The sequence below is a fragment of the Cupressus sempervirens genome, chromosome 5 (genome assembly GCF_028749045.1).
Source record: "Cupressus sempervirens isolate cs-2001-9-10 chromosome 5, ASM2874904v1, whole genome shotgun sequence".
NCBI classification, from domain to species: Eukaryota; Viridiplantae; Streptophyta; class Pinopsida; order Cupressales; family Cupressaceae; genus Cupressus; species Cupressus sempervirens.
This window is the reverse complement of record NC_143122.1, coordinates 509,521,213-509,534,114: the sequence shown is the minus strand read 5'-3', so window position 1 is coordinate 509,534,114 and position 12,902 is coordinate 509,521,213.

The window sequence follows — 12,902 nt, the reverse complement described above, 5'->3', positions numbered from 1 at the left end:
CTCATAAAGTGTTTCCACTTAGAGATGAACACATTCCACTTTCCATTTGGAGAGATACCTATCACCCCAAAGGATATCTACTAGATTCTATGGATACCCTTCCATAGGCCACGAGTGGTGTATGACATATAGCTATGATCAGGTACAATGGAACTTAGGGTCATCTTTCAAGAGGATCTCATCATGGGTCAAGCTATCTCTTGGGATGAGTTAGTGCATATATGTGGTCCCACCCATAGGTTGGCAATGGTGCTCAAAGGATTCATCAGCTACTTTCTTATGCCTAATAGAGGCTAGTAAAAACTCAAGTGTGGATGGGGACAGATGCTATTATAGATGCTAAATGAGCTAGTATGTTTTAGATGGGGTAAGTACATACTGGCACATATATTCCATGAGATGTATGATGTAGTCTATCATGAGAGGAAGAGTAGTCTTCAAATGTGGGCATGGGAGTAGTTGCCCTTCATGAGGCCAATATTCCAAGATATGAGACAAGACTATGTGCCCTATATATGTAGATATCATGGGAAGATGACCTAGACAACTCTAGGTAAGATTAAGCAGTGGAGAGGTTAGTTGGATGACCTAGCAGTGGTAGTATGGCAGCCATGGAGAGAGACTAAGGTGTGGGATGATGTTTGGGTGGAGCTTGGCCTAATGTTTGCCTCTTAACCATTGATTGTTCATTCGATATTTTTCATTGAGAGATTTCCCTTGACTCATGTGTGGTGATAGTACACTTGACCACAAGATATTTCATAGGAGTACTTCACACATACCAATTTTTCCTTGGATGTAGAGTGAGGATGGTCAATTAGACTAGACCAAGGTAGATCAATGATCGATGTGTGATCTATTATTGTGACTTAGTGGGATTACTTGGTAGCAACATTTTATGAGAAATCCTTTCACACATTTCACAGACCTAGTTCAGATGGTGGTGCTGAGATAGCCTATATAGCAGTAACAATATCTACCATAGTAGCCACCATAATAGCCACTATACTAGCATCAGAGACCTAGATAGCGTACCTCACAATTATAGATTCCTCCCCAATAGATGGGAGATGATGTAGGTGTAGGTAGTAGTGATTCCAAAGAAAGATGTCCATGAGCTCAGATGGGAACATTGGGTGTCATTAGAGGAGATTCTTAGAGGTAGTGAGTTGAGTAGGAGCAGCTAGTTGAGCAGCCTAAGGCTGCAGTTGGTGATGAGGAGATACAAGATCAGCCTACACCAGATCTACAATAGCATCAATGTCCTAAGGAGTACTCAAGAATGACTAAGAGTGGCTTAGAAATAGCTAAGTGAGATGTTAATATAGCTAATTATGTGAGATATGCACCTAGGACATTAAGTGCAAGAGATTCAGGATTTCTATGCAGAGCTAGAGGAGCAGTATGAGGAGGTTCAACTACAAAGTGTCAAAGTGGCATACTATTATCTAGAATACATTGTAGAAGTGCTTGAGATGTCAAAGCATATGCTCCAATTTTTTGAGTATGTGAGAGCATTAGATGGCATATGATGGCCAACAAGACTAGATGCCCCTCCTCCTCCTCCTCCACCTAGGGATGAGAAAGAAGGGAATAGTTAGGTACTCTTGTTTTTTATTTTGATTTTAGCTATGTTATATTGATTGATGTGTTAGCATCCTTTTGTATCATTTTGATATCGACAGGGCTTGATTAGTGCTCAAATTTGTATAAATTGTATAGTTGACTCTGCATATATATAGATCTTTTGATTTTTGTACCATTTGCATGTGTCATATTTTCTCTTTCATAGTTTTTCATACATGAGATGTGAAATGATATTATCATGAATCCAAATTTGATATGATGCATGAATGTAAATATGTATGAAATTCCAAATGTGAATGAACTAACAACTCATGTAGTGTTCCATTTTGCTATATCATGATAGGTATCCCATGAAGATCGAGACAGCAAACCATAGAACTGTATGCTTGTGCAGTCATGAAGAAAGTGTTCCATTTTGCTATATCATGATAGGTATCCCATGAAGATTGAGAGGGTAAACCATAGAATTGTACGCTTGTGTAGTCATGAAGAAACATGATACTTTGAAGAAATAGACAACCCCTTAAGATGAAGAATGTAAGTAAAGCAATGATTGAACCATGTGCTTATGCAATTAGAGTATACAATGCAGCCCTATACTAGATGTAGCCCTAGGTCTAGTTATCAAGCTCATAAAATTATCATCATCGAGTCTTTAGCTAAACCCACAAATATCATACAATTCTCACTAACATTACAATCATGAGAATATGAATATGACAGATGTCCTAGTTTTGTTAGGGTTAAATGTAAACATTCAAGACACAAGAAGTTAGAATAACTAAAACATTTTTCCCTTTTAATATAACAAGTGAACATAAGCATTAGAGCATAAATTCTAGGATGACCAGAATGTTTCTTGTACATTGTAGACACACCAAACACATAGGAGATCCTTCTTATTCTAAGTAATTAGTAAATGTTATGTCTGCAACAACCCTTGCATTCATAACCTGAGACAGAAGTGTGCTAATTATACTTGTAGTGACCTGTATGTTCATTTAGCAGGACAAGTATCAATATTTACTATAGCATGGAGAATTCACTCAAACAAGCAAGGAAAAGAACCAACCTCAATGAAGAGTCCATATAAAAGGAATCGAGGTACACATGGCCATCCAACATGAGATAGAGGCTCTTATAGTGGACACCCCTTTTATATGGATGCTTCAGATCATTGGAACTAAACCAACAAATAGAAAGAAAAGAAAAGATTATGCATCTAGTCCTCACTTCTCTTGTCAAAAGAGACATCCTTGAGTTGCCCAAAGGGAAATGATAAAGAAAAATAAGAACAAACAAAGAAAATCTTAGCATAACACAAATTATGTCAATGTTTTCATTTCACTTTTTGTATTATTGGATTGATGTCAAGTGTCAATGTTTAGAACATATGTGAAAGAAATCTCTTTAGTAGGAGGATGATAATAGATAGATATAGGTAGAAAAATTGGTGACTAAAGTCAAGGAGGAATCTTTAGTGAGAAGAACCTTAGTAGGAAACTTAGCAACAGTAGACAAATGTAGTTAGACAGAGCTAGAGAAACTAGGGACTGATGTGAAAGAGATTTTCTATGAGAGAAATCTATGGAGTGAGATAAGTGATAGTAGGTAAACATAATTAGAACAACTAGTGACTATTGTGAAAGAGATCTTCTATGAGAGGAATCTTTGTAGTGACACAAGCAACAATAGGCAGACATAGTTAGAACAACTAGTGACTTACACAAAAGAGATCTTTCATGAGAAGAATCTCAAGACACAATTAGAACAACTAGTGACTGACATGAAAGAGATTCCTATGATACTAAAGGGTGTTTCCCCTCAAGTCTATGAAAAGATTCAATCCATGAATGCATGAGAGAAAGTAGAAAACTAAAGTAGGAAACCAACTATACAAGAGCTAGAAGATGTACTACAACATATAGCATTTGAAACAAGAGGCGCATGTTTACCAAGTTTTCACCTTCTTGGTAGAGATCCCTTTTTGCTACCATGATGCATGATTGTCAATTTTTCATCAATGACACTTTTTTTGTTTATAATTTTTTTATTTTTCTCTTTTTTATTTTTTTGTATTTTTTTTATTTTTCACTTTTTAAATTTTTTTTGTATTTGTTGATTTTTTTCTTTTTTTGGTATTACCAAGGCACCTATTGCTAGGTTTTGTTGTGATATGGAGCCTAATTGTACTTGTAGGCTTATTCAGTGTTATTTTCTCCCCATATTATTTCTACCGGGGCTTATAGGCAACACCCCCAAGATAAGGTCCTAAGGTAGTGCCCCAGGTGTGCTCCCTATCATAGTATAGCGTGGCGTCAAGGGACAACACCCCTATAGGAGTTTTCTCTGAAGCCAAAAATACCCTTATATTATAAAAGGTGTCAAATACTATTTTTCTATTAATCTAGCCCTCATTTTGTAAGAAATAATAACTTGTATAAAAAGGTTTAGGGTTAGGGAATTAAAAAAGTAATGGTGATATTGTAGCTTCTTGCAGTGGTATTGAGCTATAAGGGATTATGGATTGTAATTACTGGATAATAATGACATCAAACTTGTTGTTGGTGGATGTAGCCTAGGGATTGGGTGAACTACGTTAAATCTGTGTCTTGTGTTCTCCATTAGGTCTAACATGGATCACATTAAGGGGTTGAAATGCCTTTTAGCACACGCATTTGCTATGAAGGATTTTTGGGTAGAAAAATAAATCCTTGGTATGAAGATTTGCAAAGATAGGAAGAATAAGAAATTGACATTATCTTAGGCTAATTATATTGAGAAGGTGTTGCAACATTTCTCTATGGAGAATGCTAGCTGTCAGCACACCTTTACCTAGTCATTTTAAGTTGACTAAAGAGATGTGTCCAAAGACACAAGAAGAAGAGGATAAGATTTCCAAGTTACCTTATTCTTCAGCTATAGGAATCTTGATGTATGCTATGGTATGTACTAGGCCAAATATTGCGCATACAATGGGAGTCGTTAGTAGGCATATGAGTCATCCAAGAATCAAGTAGAATGCAGTTAAATGGATTCCCAAATATTTGAGAGGTACATCTAGTAAGTTTTTACACTTTGGGGGATCTACTACTGATTTACAGGGATATGTTGACTCAAATTTGGTAGGGGATATTGGTACCAGGTAGAGTACTAGAGGTTATGTATTTACTGTTGGTGGGGTAGCCATGAGCTGGGTTTCTAGGTTACAGAATATGAATGCTTTATCCACTACAGAGGCAAAGTATGTTGCTACTACAGAGGTAGCCAAGGAGATGATATGGCTTTAGTTATTCCTAGAAGAATTAGGATACCCTTAGAAAGATAATTATTTATTCATAGATAGCCAAAGTGCCATTCATCTTGCAAAGAATTCATCTCTGCATTAAAAGATAAAATATGGTACCATTTCATTTGGGTAGTTTTGGATGATGGATAGTTAAAGCTAGAGAAGATACATACAAATGACAATCCAATAGATATGTTTACAAAGGTAGTGATGAGGGAGAAGTTGAATTCCTCTTTAACTTTGGTTGGCCTTCTTGACTGAATAGAATAAAAGAATAGTAGAGTCTAGGGTGGTTTGATATATTCCAGTGGGAGCTACTGGTTTAGAAGTGTTATGATTAGTCTCCAAGTGGAAGGTTATTTTTGTGGATTTTGATCAATCTCCAAGTGGGAGATTATTGTGATATGGAGGCTAGTTAGACTCAGAGGTTTATTTAGCAGGGTTTTCTTCCCATATTATCTCTACAAGGGTTTGAGGGTAGTTCCCCCAAGATGGGCTCAAGGGGCAGCACCCTTGTGGGGTCCTAAGGCATTGCCCCAAGTGCACTCCCAATCATAGTATAGGGTGGGGTCGAGTAGCAACACCCTCATGGGGCTTTTCAAGGGTACCAGACTTGAAGCCAAAAATTCCCAAGTTATATTGTAATAGGTGTTGTCTACTATTTTTAAATTAATCTAGCCCTAATTTTGTAAGTGGAAAAAGCTTCTATTATAAGGCTTAGGGTAGGGATTTAAAAATGTAAAGGTGATATTATAGCTTCTTTTGGTAGTATTGAGCTGTAAGGGATTGTAGATTGTAATCACTAAATAATGATATTGGACTTGTTGTTGGTGGATATAGCTTAGGGATTGGGTGAACCACATTAAATCTTGGTGTCTTGTGTTCACTTTTATGCGATCTATTATTTTTTTTTATTGGTTATATTTGAATATAACTATTATTTTTACCTAAGGTTAATCCTAATAGGTTTTCACCAAGATAATGATTTTTTTAGGACATTTATGTATGTACAAAGAGCTTTTGGAAGCGTACCAGCTATAGAACCACTTCAAATGGAGAGTGTTGATAGGCTCCTTGAGCACCTCTCCCTCAATTGTTGAAAGTTGGTAAGCATGAGATCCAAACACTAAAGTAACTATGTATGGACCAAGCCAGTTGGGTTCAAACTTCCCTTTTCGTACCCATTGTTGTTGATTCTTAAGTTTTTCTCTCAGAATAAGATCACCCAGTTGAAAGTCATGTGGCTTAAATTTCTTGTTGTAACTTCTAGACATACACTTTTGATAACCTTGAAGGTGATCACATGCCACTTGTCGATGTTCATTTGACAATTCTAGCTCTTGAAGTTAGGATATTCTATAGTCATCATTAGTAATGAGACCCATCATGGAGATTCTTAAAGTAGGAACCTCAACCTCAATTGGAAGCACAACATTTGTTCCATATACTAAAGAGAAAGGTGTTGTGCCCATTGGATTTTGATACTTGTTCTATAAGCCCATAAAGCTAGATTAATTTGAAGGTGCTAGTCCCTTCTAGATTTGTTAACTGTATGATGCAAGATCTTAAGGATAGCCTTGTTGGATGCTTCCACTTGACCATTATCTTGGGGGTAATAATTAGAAGACCAATTTTTCATGATTCTAAACTTTTTGCACAACTCTTTAAGATCCTTGTTTTTAAACTGTCCATTATTAGTAATGATGGAGGATGGTACACCATACCTACATATGATGTAATTCATAATGAATAGAGTTATAGTTTTTCCATTTTCTATACAGAGAGGGCATACCTCTACCCATTTAGTAAATTAGCTTATAGATGTAATGATGAATTATGTCCATTTGAAGAAGATGGATGAATCTGACCCACTAGATCAAAGGCCCATTGTTGGAATGGCCACAGTGTGATAGATGGAATTAGCTCCCTAGTTGGAGCATGAATCAAATTTTTATAGAGCTAGAATTATTTGTAGGACTTGGTGTATTTGATTTTTTCTTGCTCCATATTCAACCAATAATAACCAGCTCTAATAAGTTTATGAGCTAGTGTCAAGCCATTAGAGTGAGATCTATAAATACCCTCATGTACATCAATTAATGTGCATTTGGACTCATCAAGTTCTAGACACCTAAAGAGTGTTCCATCAAGACCCCTCCTAAAAAAGTCATCAGCAATAATAACATACTATGAAGCTCTATAGATATAAAGTGGCATTTTTTTATTCTGGGTTAGATTGTTTGGAATTATTTGGTCATGTAGGTAAGCATAGATATGTTGGTATTAGGATAAGTCATGTCGTACAATAGAATAAATCATTTTGGATATAGGGGAATTATAGGTAGGGTAGAGTAACATCTCTACTAGGAACTTGTGTCAAAAATCATTCTCTAGCATCTGTAGCATGGAAGCAAAAGTAGCCATTGCATCAGCTACTTTGTTGTCTACCCAAGGAATTCGCTAAAAAGTGACATGAAAAAAGTATTTCTTTAAATAATCAGCAATTCATTTATAAGGTATCAATTTCTCATCCTTTGTCCAATTTTTATCATTGACCTGGTTGATTACAAGCTATGAATCACCAAAGATATTCAATTCATCAACTCTCCACTTGATTGCAATCTCCATGCCATTGATTAGGGCTTCATATTTTGCATTATTATTTGTATAAGGGAATAGAATCTTGTATTCCTTAGGTAATTATTACTTCTATGGTGTTATTAATAAGAACCCAACATTGAATCCCTGTTGTGTGAAGGAGTTATCAAAGAACATCACCCAAGTTTGGTGTGTTATCATTAGAATTGATTCATCAAGAAAGCCAATGTTCAACAAAAGAAGACTTTACATTGGTGATTTTGCTAATTAATCAACAATTGTATGTCATTTGATAGCCTTTCTCTCAACAAATTGTATATCAAAATCGCTTAGTATCATTATCCACTTGGCTAATCTTCTTGTTATAGCTGCCTTGCTAAGTATTTTAATGCATCAATTTTAGTAACCAATCACATAGTGTGAGCGAGCACGTAGTGTCTCAACTTTTGGGAAGCAAAGACAACTTCCAAGAAAGCTTTCTCAATAATGCTATAGTTCATTTCATAAGAAATCAATGTGTGATTGAGATAGTAGATAGCTTGTTCTTTTTTATCATTGTCCTCCTAAGCTAGTAAGATACCAAGAGATGACTTTGTTTTTTATATGTACAAAATGAGAGGCTTCCTATAGATAGGAGAGGCATCAAGATCAGTGGATTCGAAAGGTATTGCTTATTATGTGCTAAACTCTTATCACAATCTTTGTTCTAGTTATATTTCACACCTTTATGTAGAGTCTTTGTAAAAGGTTGTGACCTATCTACTAGCTATGAGATGAACCTACTAATGGATTGAAGTCTTTCTTGCAAGCCCCTCATTTGGCTAATATTACGGGGTGGAGGCATGTCCATGATCTCTTGAACTTTTTTTAGATCCACCTAAATTCCTTTTCCAGACATAATGTAACCAAGTAGTTTCCCAAAAGTTGCACCAAATGCACATTTCTTGGGGTTGAGTCTTAGATTGAACTTTTCCATATGATCTAGGATAGGTCCCAAATCTTGAAGATGAGTGTTGCGTCAAGTACTCTTAACCAATGTGTCATCAACATAGTCTTCCATTATCTTATGCATCATATCATGGAAAATTGTAGTAACCAACCTTTGATATGTAGCACTATCATTTTTCATACCAAATGACATCACATTTCAACAGAAGCTTCCCCATGCATAGGTGAAAGCTATCTTTTTCTTGATCTTCTAGTGCAATTTTAATCTGATTATAATGAGAAAATTTGTCCATGAGTGAGTAAATTTCATATCCATGTCAATGTTGGGGAGTGGAAAATCATCCTTTGGACATGCTAAATTTAGATCTTAGAAATCTATACAAACTTAGATAGTCTTGTCATGTTTGGAAACTGGAACAATGTTTGAAATTCATTAAGCATAGTCAATAGCATGGATGAAACTAGCTTTTAGAAGCTTTTCTAATTCATATTTAACAAGTAATACAACATGAGGATGCATTTTTCTGAGTTTTTTTTAACCAGTTTAACTCTTGGTACAATAGATAAGTGATGCATTATGAGATCAGGATCAAAGCCTAGCATAATTGAGTAGGTCCATGCAAAATTAATCTTTTTCACTCGAAAGAAGGCAATAAATTCCTCTGTCTCTCTTTTCTTGATAAAGACTATGCAAGATGTATCATATGAGGCTCTTCCTCTATTCCCAAGTTGATCAGTTGTGTTGGCTCTACCAATACTAATGATCTCTCCTAAAAATGACTAGGAAGTGCATCAAATATCTCATCCTTAGGCACCTCAGAGAGGTTTTTACTATTTTAGGTTCTCATACTACCACAATGTGGTTTTCACCATCAAACTTCTATTACTTTTTCTTTTTATTATGTGACTAAGATATTTGATATCACCTTCAGTCATGTTGACACTTTGTTCACCGGTGGAAGATGTTACAAGTTTGATAGCATTTAAGTAGCAGGCAAGAGCATAGTTATTCTTGAATACAGGGAATTCGCTAGATGCATTGGAATTCTAGTCTATGAGCTTGGGATAGGTGAGTGAAAGATATGTGGTAAGTTTGATGGTGTTCATAGTATAATCATCAAATGCTTGGTTGAGTAAGTCGAGACCTGGAGCGGCTTTGTTTGTAAGTGTGTTCCAATGCCTTTGATCTCTAATGACATTAATCAAAGACTTGATGATAGTAGTTGGATGAGACTCATTCACCCTAACCCTAGACAACTCACCTAATTTGAGTTGATTTTCATAGACATGAACTTGATCTATTTCTTTGTCTGTAGTTGCTTCTGAGAGAGAGTTGAATTCATACTCTCGAGAGTCTATGCTACCCACAGATAGACTACAAAATTCTCCTAGGAACCCATTCTCCCTTGTCATATATATTTTTACAAAGTCTCTCAATGACTATAGTATGACTTGACTCTCCTTGTTCTTCAATAATGCTTTAGAAGAATCACTATCCACATCTATAGTACTAACACATGGTACAAAGTAATCTAGTTCTATGAAGAATTTAGCAAGATCAAAAAGAATTGGATAAGGATAAGGATCCTCATCATCAACATTGTCCTCATAATCATCTAACTCAATTTGTGACTCATGTTTAGATGAAATCTCAGGTTTTGATATGAATTTGTTAATCCCTAGATGAAAGGGAGCCTTCTTAAAACTTAGCCTTGATGTTTCTTGAGACCTTTTTAGCTATCTCTTTGATAGGAACAATCAAGCCATTTTTTTTTAATACAATTGGACAATTCCCTTTGTATCCAAAAAATTTCATGAGTTTAATACTTGGACCATACTTTTCTAGAGTAATCTAATGAGATTATTCTATGAGATCAACTAGTGTTTCCTCTCTATATATCCATGTAGAAATGGCTTTTTTTTCATCTTCCTCTTCCAAAGTTGTAGTAGCTTTAAAAAAGGTACCATTATACTTAGGATGAGGTGACAGCACAAAAGGTGTCTTTACTTCAAACAATCTCCCATAATGATGAGGACACTCAAAAAGAGATGTCAAAGACAAAAATGGTTCTATGTGATATTCACCCATCCTAGTTTCTTTCAACTTGAGTGACTTCTTGATCTATTTCAGCTTATCATCATGATGATCTATAGATTCCCTATTAGCGAATACAAAGCTTTCAACAAATTTCAACATGTTGTAGGTTTAACTAGTATTTCCAGGTATGGTGACTTTAGAATCATGGAATGGAAACTTGATGCATTGATGGTAAGTTGAAGACAAAACTTACATTTCATGTATCTATGGTCTCCCTAGAAGAATGGTGTAAGCTAAAGGAATTTCAAGGACTTGACAAGTGACATCCCTTTCTATAGGACCAACTCAAAGAGGCAACACAACAAGACCTAAGGATTTATGCTTGACTTCATCATATTTCATAATGGTTATCCTACAACAAGGATCAATAGACTCTTCATAATAGTCCAATTACCTCAGGAAGGTAGTATAATAGATGTTTAAGCCAACTCTATTATTAATGAGCACATGGTAGACAAGCTTCTAGTGTATCATGAATTTAATGTGCAATGGTTGGTTATGTGGATGACTCGGTGAGTTATCATCCTCCTTAGAGAAGGACAAGTAGTGAGGTGAAGTTAGGTGAACCACCATAGGTTGGAACCTATCAAGATCAAGATCTTAGGTACATTTTCCTTAGTGAGAGCTTTGTCAAGAATCTACCTACAAGAAAGTGAGATTTTGAGCAATTCAAAGATCATTTTTTGAACACTTGTCCATTACAATTGGTCGAGGATATTGTAGTTTGTAGATGCAGAAGATGTTGTAAGTTTTGTACCTTTGCTAGATGCACTAGCAAGGGAATATTCTTTGTGTTGTTCTAGCTCAAGATCAGAAGGTACAGGGCCTTTAAGTACTATCCTAGCACAAGAACATGTTATAGCATTGGCACAAGATTGTGATGGTTCTTTATCAGATGTAGTAATGTATCGCCCCTTAAGAAAAATGGTGTCTTAGGTTTTGTGTTGTCTTGTTTTCCCTTGATCATGATGACATCACAATATTCAAAATCCATAGGTTCAACCATGTTGATCTCATCATCATCATGATTAGTGCATGTATAGTTGACCGTGTTATGAGCTTTTTGTTTAGAAGTTTCCCCTTTCTTGTAGGATGGAAATGGCTCCTTGAAAGCATTGTGATCCATATTCTTGTTGTGTCCATCCATAATGATTTCACCAATGTCGATTAATTCTTGGACTTTATGATGTAGGCTAATGCAATTGGTACTTTTGTGACCTTTTTTTAGATGGTATTCACAAAATGCAATCTCATTCCACCATGAAGTTTGTGGTTGTGGGTCATAAGGATGAGAGTTGTCCAGTAGAGTAATGATCTTGTTTTGAAGTAAGGTCTTGTAAACAACATCCATAGATTCACCCAGAGGTGTGCACTCTCATTTTTTTCATGTAAGCCAAGGCAAGTTTTTTATTTTGTTTCCAAATGTTTTGTTACTAAGAGGAGGTTTTTCAACATTTTTAAATGCATTGAGATTGTCTATATGATTGAAAGCCACTTTAACAAGTTTAGGAATAATTTTATCAATGACTCCATCATGTACTACCTCTCAATTCTTGTTCACATAGTTTTATTTATCCCTACTAGAGGTTGATCCATGTATGGTGTCCTTTTGAATGGTTATTTCACACTTTTTGACCATGAATGCCTCTGTTTGGATATCTTATGTGATCATGTCTTCAAAGGTGCATGGACATTGAAGTTGTATTTTATACCCAAAGATGGGAAAAATATTATCCAACAAGATGTCAAGTTTTTCTATTTTAGGAAATTTGCATGAATATTTATGCTATAGTTGTTGCCACTTTTGAAGGAATGCAAGGAAAGGTTCCCCAACTTTCTGTTTGAGGTTATAGAAGTCACGTATGTTAACTAGATGTTCTATGTTGTGTGAGTACTATTGAACAAATAGGTTAGCAATCTCATCAAACATTTTGATACTAGTGTAGGCAACCATGAAAACCATTCCATGGCCTAACCACCTAGACTTTGTGGGAATAAATGTATGAGATATGTTTGATTGTGTATGAATTCCATAGAAAAAGCACCGAATTTCCTCAAATGATCTTGGGGATCAAAAGTTCTAAACTATTTTTCATACTAGGGTAACTCAAGTCCTCTTTGAAAAGAAAGCATGTCTATAATCTTGTCAAAAGGAAATGGGAAAAAAATTTCTAAGGTGTATGTTTTCATTGGTTTATCCTTGTCACGCATCATTTGGGCCAACTATTCTTGCATGATGTTTTATTTTTTTGTAACTTGGACATTTCAGTTTCCTCTTCATGTGTGATGATTGTTTCAATGTTAAAATGGTGAGGTATTTTTGCTCCTTCTTGAGTGAGTTTAAGAAAGTATTTTTCTTTCTCTTCATTAAGAAAGATCCCC